The following is a 13,074-nucleotide window of genomic DNA, read 5'->3' as shown; positions in this document are numbered from 1 at the left end:
ATAGCTCGACCAGGAGTGGCTGGGTGAAGTGTTTAAGCCTCAGCAGACAGAATCGTGCGGGGCGGGCGCCAAGGCACTGTATAGACCAGGGTCCATGGACGCAGTGGGCACAGGAGCAACAGGAGTTCCTTAGGGGCTGCTTTTCTGATCTTAAAAAGGACATGCTGGCCCCCATGAAGGCATCAATAGACCAATTGATCGCAACTCAGGCAACACAAGGGAAAGCGATTAAGGAGATGGAGAAAAAGCTATCCGACCATGAGGATGAGTTGGTTGTATTAGCCCTTAAGGTGGAGGTGCAGGATGACCTGTCTTGTCAAGAGGAAAAAGGAAGAGTATGGAAGGATAAGAAAACAAGGTTCAGTTGGGTCACTTGAGGGTTACAAGGTAGCAAGGAATGAGCTTTAAAAAGGGCTTAGGAGAGCTAGGAGGGGCATGAGAAGTCCTCGGCGGTCGGATCAAGGAAAACAACAAGGCTTTTTACTCTTATTTGAGAAATTACGTGAGGGTAGGGCCGGTCAAGGATAGTAGTGTGAACTTGTGCGTGGAGTCAGAAGAACTAGGAGAGGCGTTGAATGAATACTTTTTTTCAGTGTTCACCAAGGAGAGGGGCCATAATTTTGAGGATGAGAGTGTGATACAGGCGAGTAGGCTGGAGGAGGTAGATGTTCTGAGGAAGGATGTATTAGCAATTTTGAAAAACCTGAGGGTCGACAAGTCCCCTGGGCCAGATGGGATATAGCCAAGGATTCTTTGGGAGGCAAGGGATGAGATTTCAGAGCCTTTGGCTTTGATCTTTGGGTCCTCACTGTCCACGGGGATAGTGCCAGAGGACTGGAGAGTGGTGAATGTTGTTCCTCTGTTCAAGAAAGGGAATAGGAATGACCCTGGTAATTATAGGCCAATTAGTCTTACTTCGGTGGTCGGTAAGTTAATGGAAAAGGTCCTGAAGGATAGGATTTATGGCCATTTGGAAAGATCCAGCTTAATCCGGGATAGTCAACACGGATTTGTGAAGGGTAAGTCTTGCCTCAAAAATTTGATTGAATTCTTTGAGGAGGTAACTAAGTGTGTAGATGAAGGTAGAGCAGTTGATGTTGTATACATGGATTTTAGTAAGGCATTTGATAAGGTTCCCCATGGTCGGCTCATGAAGAAAATAAGAGGGTGTGGGATAGAGGGAAACTGATGACACCAAGATTGGTGGAGTAGTGGATGAGGTGGAGGGTTGTTGTTGGCTGCAAAGAGATGTTGATAGGATGCAGAGCTGGGCCGAAAAATGGCAGATGGAGTTTAACCCTGGTAAGTGCGAGGTGATTCATTTTGGTAGAAAAAATATGAATGCGGATTTCAGGGTCAACGGCAGGGTTCTGAGGAATGTGGAGGAGCAGAGAGATCTTGGGGTTCATGTCCCCAGATCTCTGAAGGTTGCCACTCAAGTGGATAGAGCCGTGAAGAAGGCTTATAGTGTGTAGCGTTTATTAACAGGGGGCTTGAGTTTAAGAGCTGCGGGGTTATGCTGCAACTATATATGACCCTGGTTAGACCACATTTGGAGTATTGTGTGCAGTTCTGGTCACCTCGTTATAGGGAGGATGTGGAAGCATTGGAAAGGGTGCAAAGGAGATTTACCAGGATGCTGCCTGGTTTGCAGGATAGGTCTTATGAGGAAAGGTTGAGGGAGCTAGGGCTTTTCTCTTTAGAGCGGAGGAGGATGAGAGGTGATTTAATTGAGTTTTATAAGGTGATGAGGGGGTTAGATAGAATGGACGTTCAGAGACTATTTCCTCGGGTGGATGTAGCTGTTACAAGGGGGCATAACTATAAGATTCAGGGTGGGAGATATAGGAGGGATGTCCGAGGTAGGTTCTTTACTCAGAGAGTGGTTAGGGTGTGGAATGGACTGCCTGCTGTGATAGTGGAGTTGGAGACTTTAGGAACTTTCAAGCGGTTATTGGATAGGCACATGGAGCGCACCAGAATGACAGGGAGTGGGATAGCTTGATCTTTGTTTAGGACAATGCTCGGCACAACATCGAGGGCCGAATGGCCTGTTCTGTGCTGTACTGTTCTATGTTCTGTGTTCTATGTAAGGGGGGCAGGTATATAATGGTGAGTGGAAAGTGGGAGGGGGTCCGGGTGGTGTTTGTGAACGTCTATGCTCCAAATTGGGATGATGTGGAATTTATGAGATGCATGCTAGGCAAAATCCCGGACTTAGAGTCACACCACCTGACCATGGGGAAGTCCAGGACAGGGAAGTGGCCAGCAGTGGCTAAGGGGCTGAAAGGTTTTATGGAGCGGGGGGAGGGGGGGGGGCGGTGGATCCCTGGAGGTTCGCGTGGCCGAGAGCGAAAGAGTTATCTTTTTTCTCCCACGTTCATTAGGTTTATTCCCGCATAGACTTCTTTGTCTTGAGCAGGGCATTAATTCCAAAGGCGGTGAGGACAGAATACTCAGCAGTCACAGTCTCAGACCATGCCCCGCACTGGGTGGACATCTGCGGCTTAGTGAGGAGAGAGGGCAGCGCCCATTCTGGAGAATGGTTGTGGGGCTGCTGGCGAACGAAGAGGTTTGCGGGCGGATTAGCAGGAACATCCAGGATTACCTGGAAACAAACGATACGGGTGAGGTAGCAGCAGCAATGGTCTGGGAGGCTCTGAGGTAGTTGTCAGAGGGGAGCTCATCTCAATTCAATCCCATAGGGAAAAAAGAGAAAGAGCCGAGAGGGAGAGACTGGTGGAGGAGATACTCCGAGTGGACAGGAGATACGCGGAGGCCGTCCAGGTGGGGCTACTGAGGGAGTGGCGGAGTCTGAAGGCGGAGTTTGAACTGCTGACCACAGGGAAAGCGGTAGCACAGCTGAGGAAGGCAAGGGGGGCAGTCTATGAGTACGGGGAGAAAGCGAGTAGAATGCTGGCACACCAACTGCGAAAGAGGGAGGAGGCCAGGGAAATCGGGGGAGCAAAGAATAAGGAGGGTAACACGGTCTTGGATCCAGGGGGGTGAACAGAGTCTTTAAGATATTCTATAGTAAACTATACGAGTCAGAGCCCCCGACGGGAGCGGAAGGGATGAAGCAGTTTTTGGACCAGTTGAGGTTTCCAAAGGTGGAAGAGGACCTGATAGAGGGGCTGGGGACCCCGATTGAATTGCAGGAGATTATCAAGGGTATAGAGGGCATGCAATCGGGTAAAGCCCCAGGGCCGATGGTTACCAGATAGAATTCTATTAGAAATTTTAGGAAATATTGAGCCCACTCCTGATGAGGACCTTCAATGAGGCTAGAAAGAAAGGAACCCTGCCCCCAACAATGTTACAGGCTTTGATCTCACTCAATCTTAAACGAGGGAAGGACCTGGAACATTGCGGGTCGTACAGGCCGGTTTCGCTTTTAAACATGGATGCCAAATTGCTAGCTAAGATTCTGGCCACAAGAATTGAGGATTGCGTCCCAGGGGTGATAGAGGAAGACCAGACTGGGTTTGTTAAAGGTAGACAACTCAATACCTATGTCCGGAGACTTTTGAATATTGTTATGATGCTCTCAGAGGGAGGGGAGGCAGAGGTGGTAACAGCGATGGACGCAGAGAAAGCCTATGACCGGGTGGAGTGGGATTACCTCTGGGAAACGCTGGGAAGGTTTGGGTTTGGTGAGGGCTTTATTGGCTGGGTGAAATTTCTGTACCAGCCGCCTGTGGCAAGTTCACAGGGGAACGAGGCAGGGGTGTCCCCTCTCCCCGTTACTATTTGCCCTAGCTATAGAACCACTAGCTATGGCACTGAGAGCCTCGAGGAACTGGCGGGGACTGGTTTGGGTGTGGGTGGAACATTGGGTCTCGCTATACGCAGATGATTTGCTCCTGTACATTTTGGACCCTGTGGAGGGGATGGGGGAGGTTCTGCGGATCCTGAGGGATTTTGGTAGTTTTTCAGGGTACAAACTGAACATGCCAAAGTGCGAGTTGTTTGTGATCCAGGCCAAGGGGCAGAGGAGAGACTGAAAGAGCTGCCGCTCAGGATGGTAGAGAAAAGTTTTCGTTATCTGGGTATACAGGTGGTCAGGAAATGGGATGCCCTGCACAGGCTCGACCTGACCCGGTTGGTGGAGCAAATGGAAGGAGACTTTAAAAGGTGGGACATGCTCCCGCTGTCACTGGCAGGGAGGGTGCAGACCGTGAAAATGACTGTGCTCCCCAGATTTATGTTTGTCTTTCAGTGCCTCCCCATCTTCATCCCTAATGCCTTTTATAAGCGAGTGAGTAGGATCATTACGGGCTTTGTGTGGGCGACTAAGACCCCGCAAGTAAGGAGATCGCTGTTGGAGCGGGGGGGGGGGGGGGGGGGGGGGGGGGGCCACTGCCGAACCTTCACACTGCTACTGGGCGGCCAATATAGCTATGATTAGGAAGTGGGCGATGGAGGGGAGGGGGGGGGGGGGGGGGGGGGGTTGCGGCATGGGAGCAGCTGGAAGTGGCGTCATGTAAAGGTACTAGTCTGGGAGCTTTGATAACGGCTCCTTTGCTGTTCTCGCCAACCCATTACTCCACAAGTCCGGTGGTGGTGGCGACACTGCGGATCTGAGGACAGTGGAGGAGGTACAAGAGGGTGGTCTGGACCCCAATATGCAACAATCACAGGTTTGTCCCAGGTAGGATGGATGGTGGGTTCCAGAGCTGGCAGAGGGCAGACATCAGAAGGATGGTAGATCTGTTCATAGATGGAAGCTTTCCCAGTTTGAAGGCGCTAGAGGACAAATTTAATCTGCCGCCAGGAAACGCCTTTAAATATCTGCAATTACGAGCCTTCCTGAAAAAACAGGTAGTTGCCTTTCCGATGCTGCCGCCACTGAGGATACAGGACAGGGTGGTCTCCGGCACCTGGGTGGGGGAGGGGAAAGTGTTGGATATCTACCAGGAACTACAGGAGGCGGAGGAAACCCTGGTGGAGGAGCTCAAGGGCAAGTGGGAGGAGGAGCAATGTCCAAGGTACTTAACACACGGGAAGACTGGGTCGCGTGGGGTAATGTCTATTTAATTGTTATTGTATATTCTCTTTTTGCACTATGTTAATGTTCACTCTAGTTTGTTTTGTTATTGTGGTTACTACTGTTTTATTTTGAAAAAGTCTGCAAAACCTTAATAAAAATACTTTTTAAAAAAACAGTATGACCATGATGTTGTTAGGCCAGAAGAAATAATACGTCCTTTCTGCGTGTTGGTTCCAATCTTCAACACCCGTGTCAAAAGCATCTAACCACCCAAATGGAGACATGGCGAATCAAGTAAATTCAAACCCAGGTTATGAAAATCAGGTAGATGGCTTAGCCAAATAGGTCACAGCGTCGATAGCTTCCCCTCGGGCTAGGTAAGGCACTGACCAAACAGGAACCTGGTAGGGATACGTTCATAAGATATAGGAGCATTAATAGGCCATTTGAGAGTCACACCGAGTATAGGCCTATACTCTCTGGAGTTTAGAAGAATGAGGGAAGATCAAATTGTGGTATTCAAGATGATAAAGGGTATGGATAAAGTAGATGTGGAGCTGATGCTTCCTCTTGTGGGGCATTCTGGAGGAGAGGCTTAGAATAAGAGGTAGCAAATTTAAAACAGAGATGAGGAGAAACTACTTCTCCCAAAGAGTTGTGAATCGGTGGAATTCGCTACCCCAGAGGGCGGTGGATGCTGGGACAGTCAATAACTTTAAGGCAGAGTTAGACAGATTTTTAATTTGTAATGGGTTGAAGGGTTATGGAGAATAGGCGGGGTGGTGGAGGTAAGGCCAAGATGAGATCAGCCAAAAACAATTTGAAAAAAGAAAAAGAAAAAAAAAGATAAGATCAGCCATGATCGTATTGAATGATGGAGTAGGCTCGAGAGGCTAAATTACCTAATCCTGCTTCTAGTTCATGTGTTCTAAGAAAGAATTACTCTGGCTGATTTCACCATCCAGCTCTTGGTCTCTAGCACTGTAGGTAACAGAACCCCAAGGACAAATATGGTGTTCATGATTAATAAGAGGATTTCTTGATTAATATGAAGATCAAGGCCTTCAACACCATTATCCCAACAAGACTAATAATCAAACTCCGCAATCTTGGACTTGACCCCTCCCTGTGCAGCTGAATCCTCGACCAACAGACCGCAATCTGTCAGGATGGGCAACAGCACCTCCTCCACAATAGTCCTCAACACCAGAGCCCCGCAAGGCTGTGTGCTCAGTCCTCTACTGTACTCCCTATACACACATGACTGAGTGGCAACATTTAACTCCAACTCAATCTATAAGTTTGCCGATGATACGACTGTGGTGGGCCGCATCTCTAACAACGATGAATCAGACGACAGGAGGTTGCATGGTGCACCGAAAACAACCTCTCTCGAAATGTTGGAAAAGCCAAGGAACTGATCATCAACTTCAGGAAGCACAGCATGACACACACTCCCATCTGCATCAATGGCTCTGAAGTGGAGATGATCGATAGCTTTAAGTTCCTGGGGGTCACCATCACCAACAGTCTGTCCTGGTCCACTCACGTTGATGCAACAGTCAAGTCTCAACAAAGTCTCAACTTCCTGTGGAAGCTAAAGAAATTTGGCACGTCTGCATTGACTCACAAACTTCTACAGATGTGCGATAGAGAGCATCCTATCCAGCTGAATCACAGCCTGGTATGGCAACTGCTCAGTCCAAGATTGCAAGAAACTGCAGACTGTGGTGAACTCAGCCCAACGTATCACACAAACTTTCCACCCCCACATTGATTCTGTATACACCTCCCGCTGCCTCAGGAAGGCAGACAGCATTATCAGAGACCCCTCCCACCCAGGCATTACCTTCTTCCAGATACTTCCATCAAGCAGAAGGTACAGAAGTCTGAAGACTTGCACATCCAGACATAGGAACAGCTTCTTATCCACAGCTACAAGACTCCTCAACGACGCCCCCTCGGACTGATCTGTTCCTTGTAAGAACACCAGTCACGACGCCCCATGCTGCTCTTGTTCATGTATTTGCTTTGTTTGCTTTGTTTAGCCCCTTGTTCCGCACTGTAACAAATCACTGTTTTGTCGATGTACCATTTGTCAATGTTCCCTGTTGATTATCTTGTGTCTACTGTGTACGTACTGTGTACGTTCCTCGGCTGCAGAAAAATATTTTTCATCATTTGATAAGGTTCCCCATTGTAGGCTTGTGCAGAAAGTAAGGAGGCATGGGATAGTGGGAAATTTGGCCAGTTGGATAACAAACTGGCTAACTGATAGAAGACAGAGAGTGGTGGTGGATGGCAAATATTCAGCCTGGAGCCCAGTTATCAGTGGTGTACCGCAGGGATCAGTTCTGGGTCCTTTGCTGTTTGTGATTTTCATTAACGACTTGGATGAGGGAGTTGAAAGGTGGGTCAGTAAATTTGCAGATGATACGAAGATTGGTGGAGTTGTGGATAGTGAGGAGGGCTGTTGTTGGGTTCAAAGAGACATAGATAGCATGCAAAGCTGGGCTGAGAAGTGGCAGATGGAGTTTAACCTGGCAAGTGTGAGATTGTCCATTTTGGAAGGACAAGTATGAATGCGGAATACAGGGTTAACGGTAGGGTTCTTGGCAATGTGGAGGAGCAAAGAGATCTTGGGGTCTATGTTCATAGATCTTTGAAAGTTGCCACTCAAGTGGATAGAGCTGTGAAGAAGGCCTATGGTGTGCTAGCGTTCATTAGCAGAGGGATTGAATTTAAGAGCCGTGAGGTGATGATGCAGCTGTACAAAACCTTGGTCAGGCCACATTTGGAGTACTGTGTGCAGTTCTGGTCGCCTCATTTTAGGAAGGATGTGGAAGCTTTGGAAAAGGTGCAAAGGAGATTTACCAGGATGTTGCCTGGAATGGAGAGTAGGTCATACGAGGAAAGGTTGAGGGTGCTAGGCCTTTCTCATTAGAACGGAGAAGGATGAGGGGAGACTAGATAGAGGTTTATAAGATGATTAGGGGAATAGATAGAGTAGACAGTCAGAGACTTTTTTCCCCGGGTGGAACACACCATTACAAAGGGGACATAAATTTAAGATAAATGGTGGAAGATATAGAGGGGATGTCAGAGGTAGGTTCTTTACCCAGAGAGTAGTGGGGGCATGGAATGCACTGCCTGTGGAAGTAGTTGAGTCGGAAACGTTAGGGACCTTCAAGCGGCTATTGGATAGGTACATGGATTAGGATAGAATAATGGAGTGTAGGTTAACTTCTTAAGGGCAGCACGGTAGCATTGTGGATAGCACAATTGCTTCACAGCTCCAGGGTCCCAAGTTCGATTTCGACTTGGGTCACTGTCTGTGTGGAGTCTGAACATCCTCCCCGTGACTGCGTGGGTTTCCTCCGGGTGCTCCGGTTTCCTCCCACAGTCCAAAGATGTGCAGGTTGGGTGGATTGTCCATGGAAAATTGTCCAAAATTCTTTGATTAACCGAGGACAAAAGTTCGGCGCAACATCGTGGGCCGAAGGGCCTGTTCTGTGCTGTATTTCTCTATCTATTATACTTCGGTACATGTGACAATAAATCAAATCAAATCAAACGGGGGGAAGGCAGGAGAATGGGGATGAGAACCAGATCAGCCATGATCGAATAGTGGAGCAGACTCGATGGGCCAAATGGCCTATTAATGCTCCTATATCTTATGAACTTATCCCTACCAGGTTCCAGTTTGGTCAGTGCCTTACTGGCCAACCTATTATACCAAGGTTAATAGAAATCAATCACCCCTAGCCCGAGGGGAAGCTCGAATTCTGCAAGGCCCACGGATAAGATAATCATTCCCACCCCATTGGCCCCATGCGGGCTATTACATTTACCAGGGGAAGTGGATCAATGGTGAGTAAATGGAGTTCCAGTATGTGTGAAAAATGATCTCATGGGTTTGAAGAGTTGAATACCAGCTCTTGATCCTAAATTCTGCAGCTAATTTGAACAATTCTTTTAAGAATGTGTTAATCTGATAAATATTGCAGGAGAGTTCTGCTTTGTGGCCACAAAACAAGTCATTGCATTTCAATGTAATTTGTTAGGTGTGAAGCATGCTGAGTTACTTCTGAGATGTGATAAGGCAAGTTAATCTATAATATGCAGCATTTCAATAAATTACTCCACGACATAGTTCTCAGTTCTATTCCTGACACTGCAAGCTGTTTGGCTCTAAAAAGAATTTGGCTGCAAGTTACAGTCTTTGCCCAGAAGGAAGCTAGCATTTGTTCTCCCCCCCTATTTTCAAACAAAATAATTTACAGGAGGTGGGCACCACTGGCTGTGCCAGCATTTATGGCCCATCCCTAACTGTCCTCCATTTCAAACAGCATTTGAGACTCAACCCCATTGCTGCGTGTTTGGCTCAGTTAGCTGGACAGCTGGTTTGTGGTGTAGAGCAAGGTCAATAGTGCAGGTTCATTTCTTACACCAGCTGAGGTTATTCATGAATGTCCACTTTCTCAGTTTTGCCTGAGGTGTGGTGATCACCACCAGTCAACAGCTTATGGTGGCTTTACTTTACTGGCTTTCATAACGTCAGGATGAGGCGCTTTACAGCAAATGAATTAATTTTGAAGTTTCGTCATTGTAATAATGTTGCAAACATGGCTGCCAATTTACACACAGCAAACTTCTCCAAACAGCATTGGGATAGTAACTGGATAATCTGATTTGTTACTGACACTGGTTGAGAAATACATACTGGCCAGAACACGTGAGAGAATGTCCCAGCTCTTATAGAACATAGAACATAGAAAAATACCGCACAGAACAGACCCTTCGGCCCACGATGTTGTGCCAAACCTTTGTCCTAGATTAATCATAGATTATAATAGAATTTATAGTGCAGAAGGAGGCCATTCGGCCCATCGAGTCTGCATTGGCTCTTGGAAAGAGCACCCTACCCAAGGCCAACACCTCCACCCTATCCCCATAACCCAGTAACCCCACCCAACACTAAGGGCAATTTTGGACACTAAGGGCAATTTATCATGGACAATCCACCTAACCCGCACATCTTTGGACTGTGGGAGGAAACTGGAGCACCCGGAGGAAACCCACGCACACACGGGGAGGATGTGCAGACTCCGCACAGACAGTGAACCAAGCCGGAATCGAACCTGGGACCCTGGAGATGTGAAGCAATTGTGCTATCCACAATGCTACCGTGCTGCCCTTAAGAACAAATTAATCTACACTCCATCAGTCTACCGTAATCCATGTACCTATCCAATAGCCGCTTGAAGGTCCCTAATGTTTCCGACTCAATTACTTCCACAGGCAGTGCATTCCATGCCCCCACTACTCTCTGGGTAAAGAACCTACCTCTGACATCCCCCCTATATCTTCCACCATTCACCTTAAATTATGTCCCTTGTAATGGTTTTGTTCCACCCGGGAAGAAGTCTCTGTCTGTCTACTCTATCTATTCCCCTGATCATCTTATAAACCTCTATCAAGTCGCCCCTCTTCCTTCTCCGTTCTAATGAGAAAAGGCCTAGCACCCTCAACCTTTCCTCATAAGACCTACTCTCCATTCCAGGCAACATCCTGGTAAATCACCTTTGTACCTTTTCCAAAGCTTCCATATCCTTCCTAAAATGAGGCGACCAGAACTGCACACAGTACTCCAAATGTGGCCTTACCAAGGTTTAGTACAGCTGCATCATCACCTCACGGCTCTTAAATTCAATCCCTCTGCTAATGAAGGCTAGCACACCATATGCCTTCTTCACCGCTCTATCCACTTGAGTGGCAACTTTCAAAGATCTTTGAACATAGACCCCAAGATCTCTCTGCTCCTCCACATTGCCAAGAACCCTACCGTTAACCCTGTATTCCGCATTCATATTTGTCCTTCCAAAATAGACAACTTCACACTTTTAACACTCTTCTTCAAAATTGTACCATGGGATATTTGATATTCACCTGAGAGAGCAGATATGGTCCCAGTTTACTATCCCATCTTAAATACAGCTCCTTCAATAGTACAGCGCTCCCTCAGTATTTTTTGTGTTCTGGATTGGGACTTGAAACCCACAACAACACCAGCTTGGCTCATTTTAATTTTTACAAATTAGTGTAATTAGTGTGCCCATCCTGACAACTTTCATCCACAAGGTGGTTTAATCATCGCCAGGACTGAAAAAATGAAGGGACCTTCTTAAATCTTAACACAGCCTGTGATGTGGTGTGCATGAGGGAGGAAAAGCAGGGGTCAAATGGCTACACGTCTGTTTTATTTATTAATGGCCTACGTTTCAAGTCATCCATCTAAGCTTCTGCCAGCATTGCACTCTAGTCTGTCATGAAGAGATGTACAAGTGCATTCTCTCCCTCTTCCTCCATCTTTCTTTACATCCTCCGCTAAAGTCCATTGATATTGGAGACTTCACCACGTACAGCATTGTGTGCAAAGATCCAAACCCTACTCCAGAATGGTGTCACTTGGTCGTACAAAGCATTGAGTCATTGATACACTTTCAAGAAAAGAGAGATTGGTTACATTGTATTTAAAAACAAAATATTTGAATCACAAAATTACAATTCCACTAAATCTGTGAACTATAATGCAATTTTCAGGCTTAAATCAATCACAGGCACAAGAATGAGCTGTTACTCCTGTTAGGTTTAAAGCTGAAATAAATTTCATGCCAGCTGAAGAGAAATTAAATCAAATCACAAACAGCTCCTGTAACATGCTGAAAAATGTGAACATAGCACCATCTAGTGATGAAAGAAAACATTCAGAATTGTTCTGGAAGTGATAACAATAATACTCTGCATTTATATACTTCTTTTAATGCTTTGAGGAATAGTAATCAGACCATAATTAACACTGAATCAAAGAAAGAATTGAAAAAAGACATTAAGACAGGTGCATAAAAGCTTGGTCAAAGAACGCCTTAGTGGAGGTGTAAGAGACAGAGAGGCAGAAAAGTGTCAGAGTTCAGGGCCCAGGCAACAAAGGGTAGGACTGCTTTTGATCGGGCAAAGAAAATGGCAGCGGGAGGTGAGACAGGAGATGGGAGGGTTGCAGGGTTGAAGGAGGCTACAGAGTTTAGGGAAAGGCCACGATGAAGTTTGGAATTCTCTTTTCCCGCTGGCAGCACACGCCGTCCAGCTCGGTTCCCCGCATCATGGGGTGACTTCAATGGGAAATCCCATTAACAAGCGGTGGGAAGAGAGAATCCTGTTGCCAGCGAACGGTGCTCTGTCGAGAAAGCTCCGGCTGGGGACTGGAGAATCCCACCAAAGATTAGAGCACTAAGGTGAGAGATTTTCAACTCATAAACTGCCAGATTAGGAGGCAAGATTTGTCAACAAGCAAAGGAGCATTGAACCAATAAGTCTTGGTGCGGGTAAGATGAACATAGAACGCATAGAACATACAGTGCAGAAGGAGGCCATTTGGCCCATCGAGTCTGCACCGACCATCTTAAGCCCTCACTTCCACCCTATCCCCGTAACCCAATAACCCCTCCTCACCTTTTTGGTCACTAAGGACAATTTATCATGGCCAATCCACCTACCCTGATTGGACTGTGGGAGGAAACCGGAGCACCCGGAGGAAACCCACGCAGACGGGGAGAACGTGCAGACTCCGCACAGACAGTGACCTTGTGGGGAATCGAACCTGGGACCCTGGCACTGTGAAGTCACAATGCTAGCCACTTGTGCTATTGTGCTGCCCGAGCACCTTAGATGAGGTGTGAGGGCAGCAGCATTTTGGACAAGCACAATTTTAATGAAGGGTGGGTGGCACGGTAGCACAGTGGTTAGCACTGTTGCTTCACAGAGCCAGGATCCCAGGTTCAATTCCCGCTTGGGTCACTGTCTATGTGGAGTCTAACGCTAACTGCACCACACACACACGCACACACACACACACCCAAACAAATGCCCCTGAAAGAGTTCAGTCATTTTATGAAATCTTGAAGGTGTCATTTATGCTTCCTGGCACCAACATACATGTCACCATGTCCAGAATTCATTTTGATTTCTCCTCAGCATTCCACCTATATGCCAAGGGACAAGATTCCATGGGGATCTTTCCATTAGCC

Source organism: Scyliorhinus canicula, chromosome 3 (assembly GCF_902713615.1).
Source record: "Scyliorhinus canicula chromosome 3, sScyCan1.1, whole genome shotgun sequence".
Classification (NCBI taxonomy): domain Eukaryota; kingdom Metazoa; phylum Chordata; class Chondrichthyes; order Carcharhiniformes; family Scyliorhinidae; genus Scyliorhinus; species Scyliorhinus canicula.
This window is presented reverse-complemented; position numbering follows the sequence as displayed.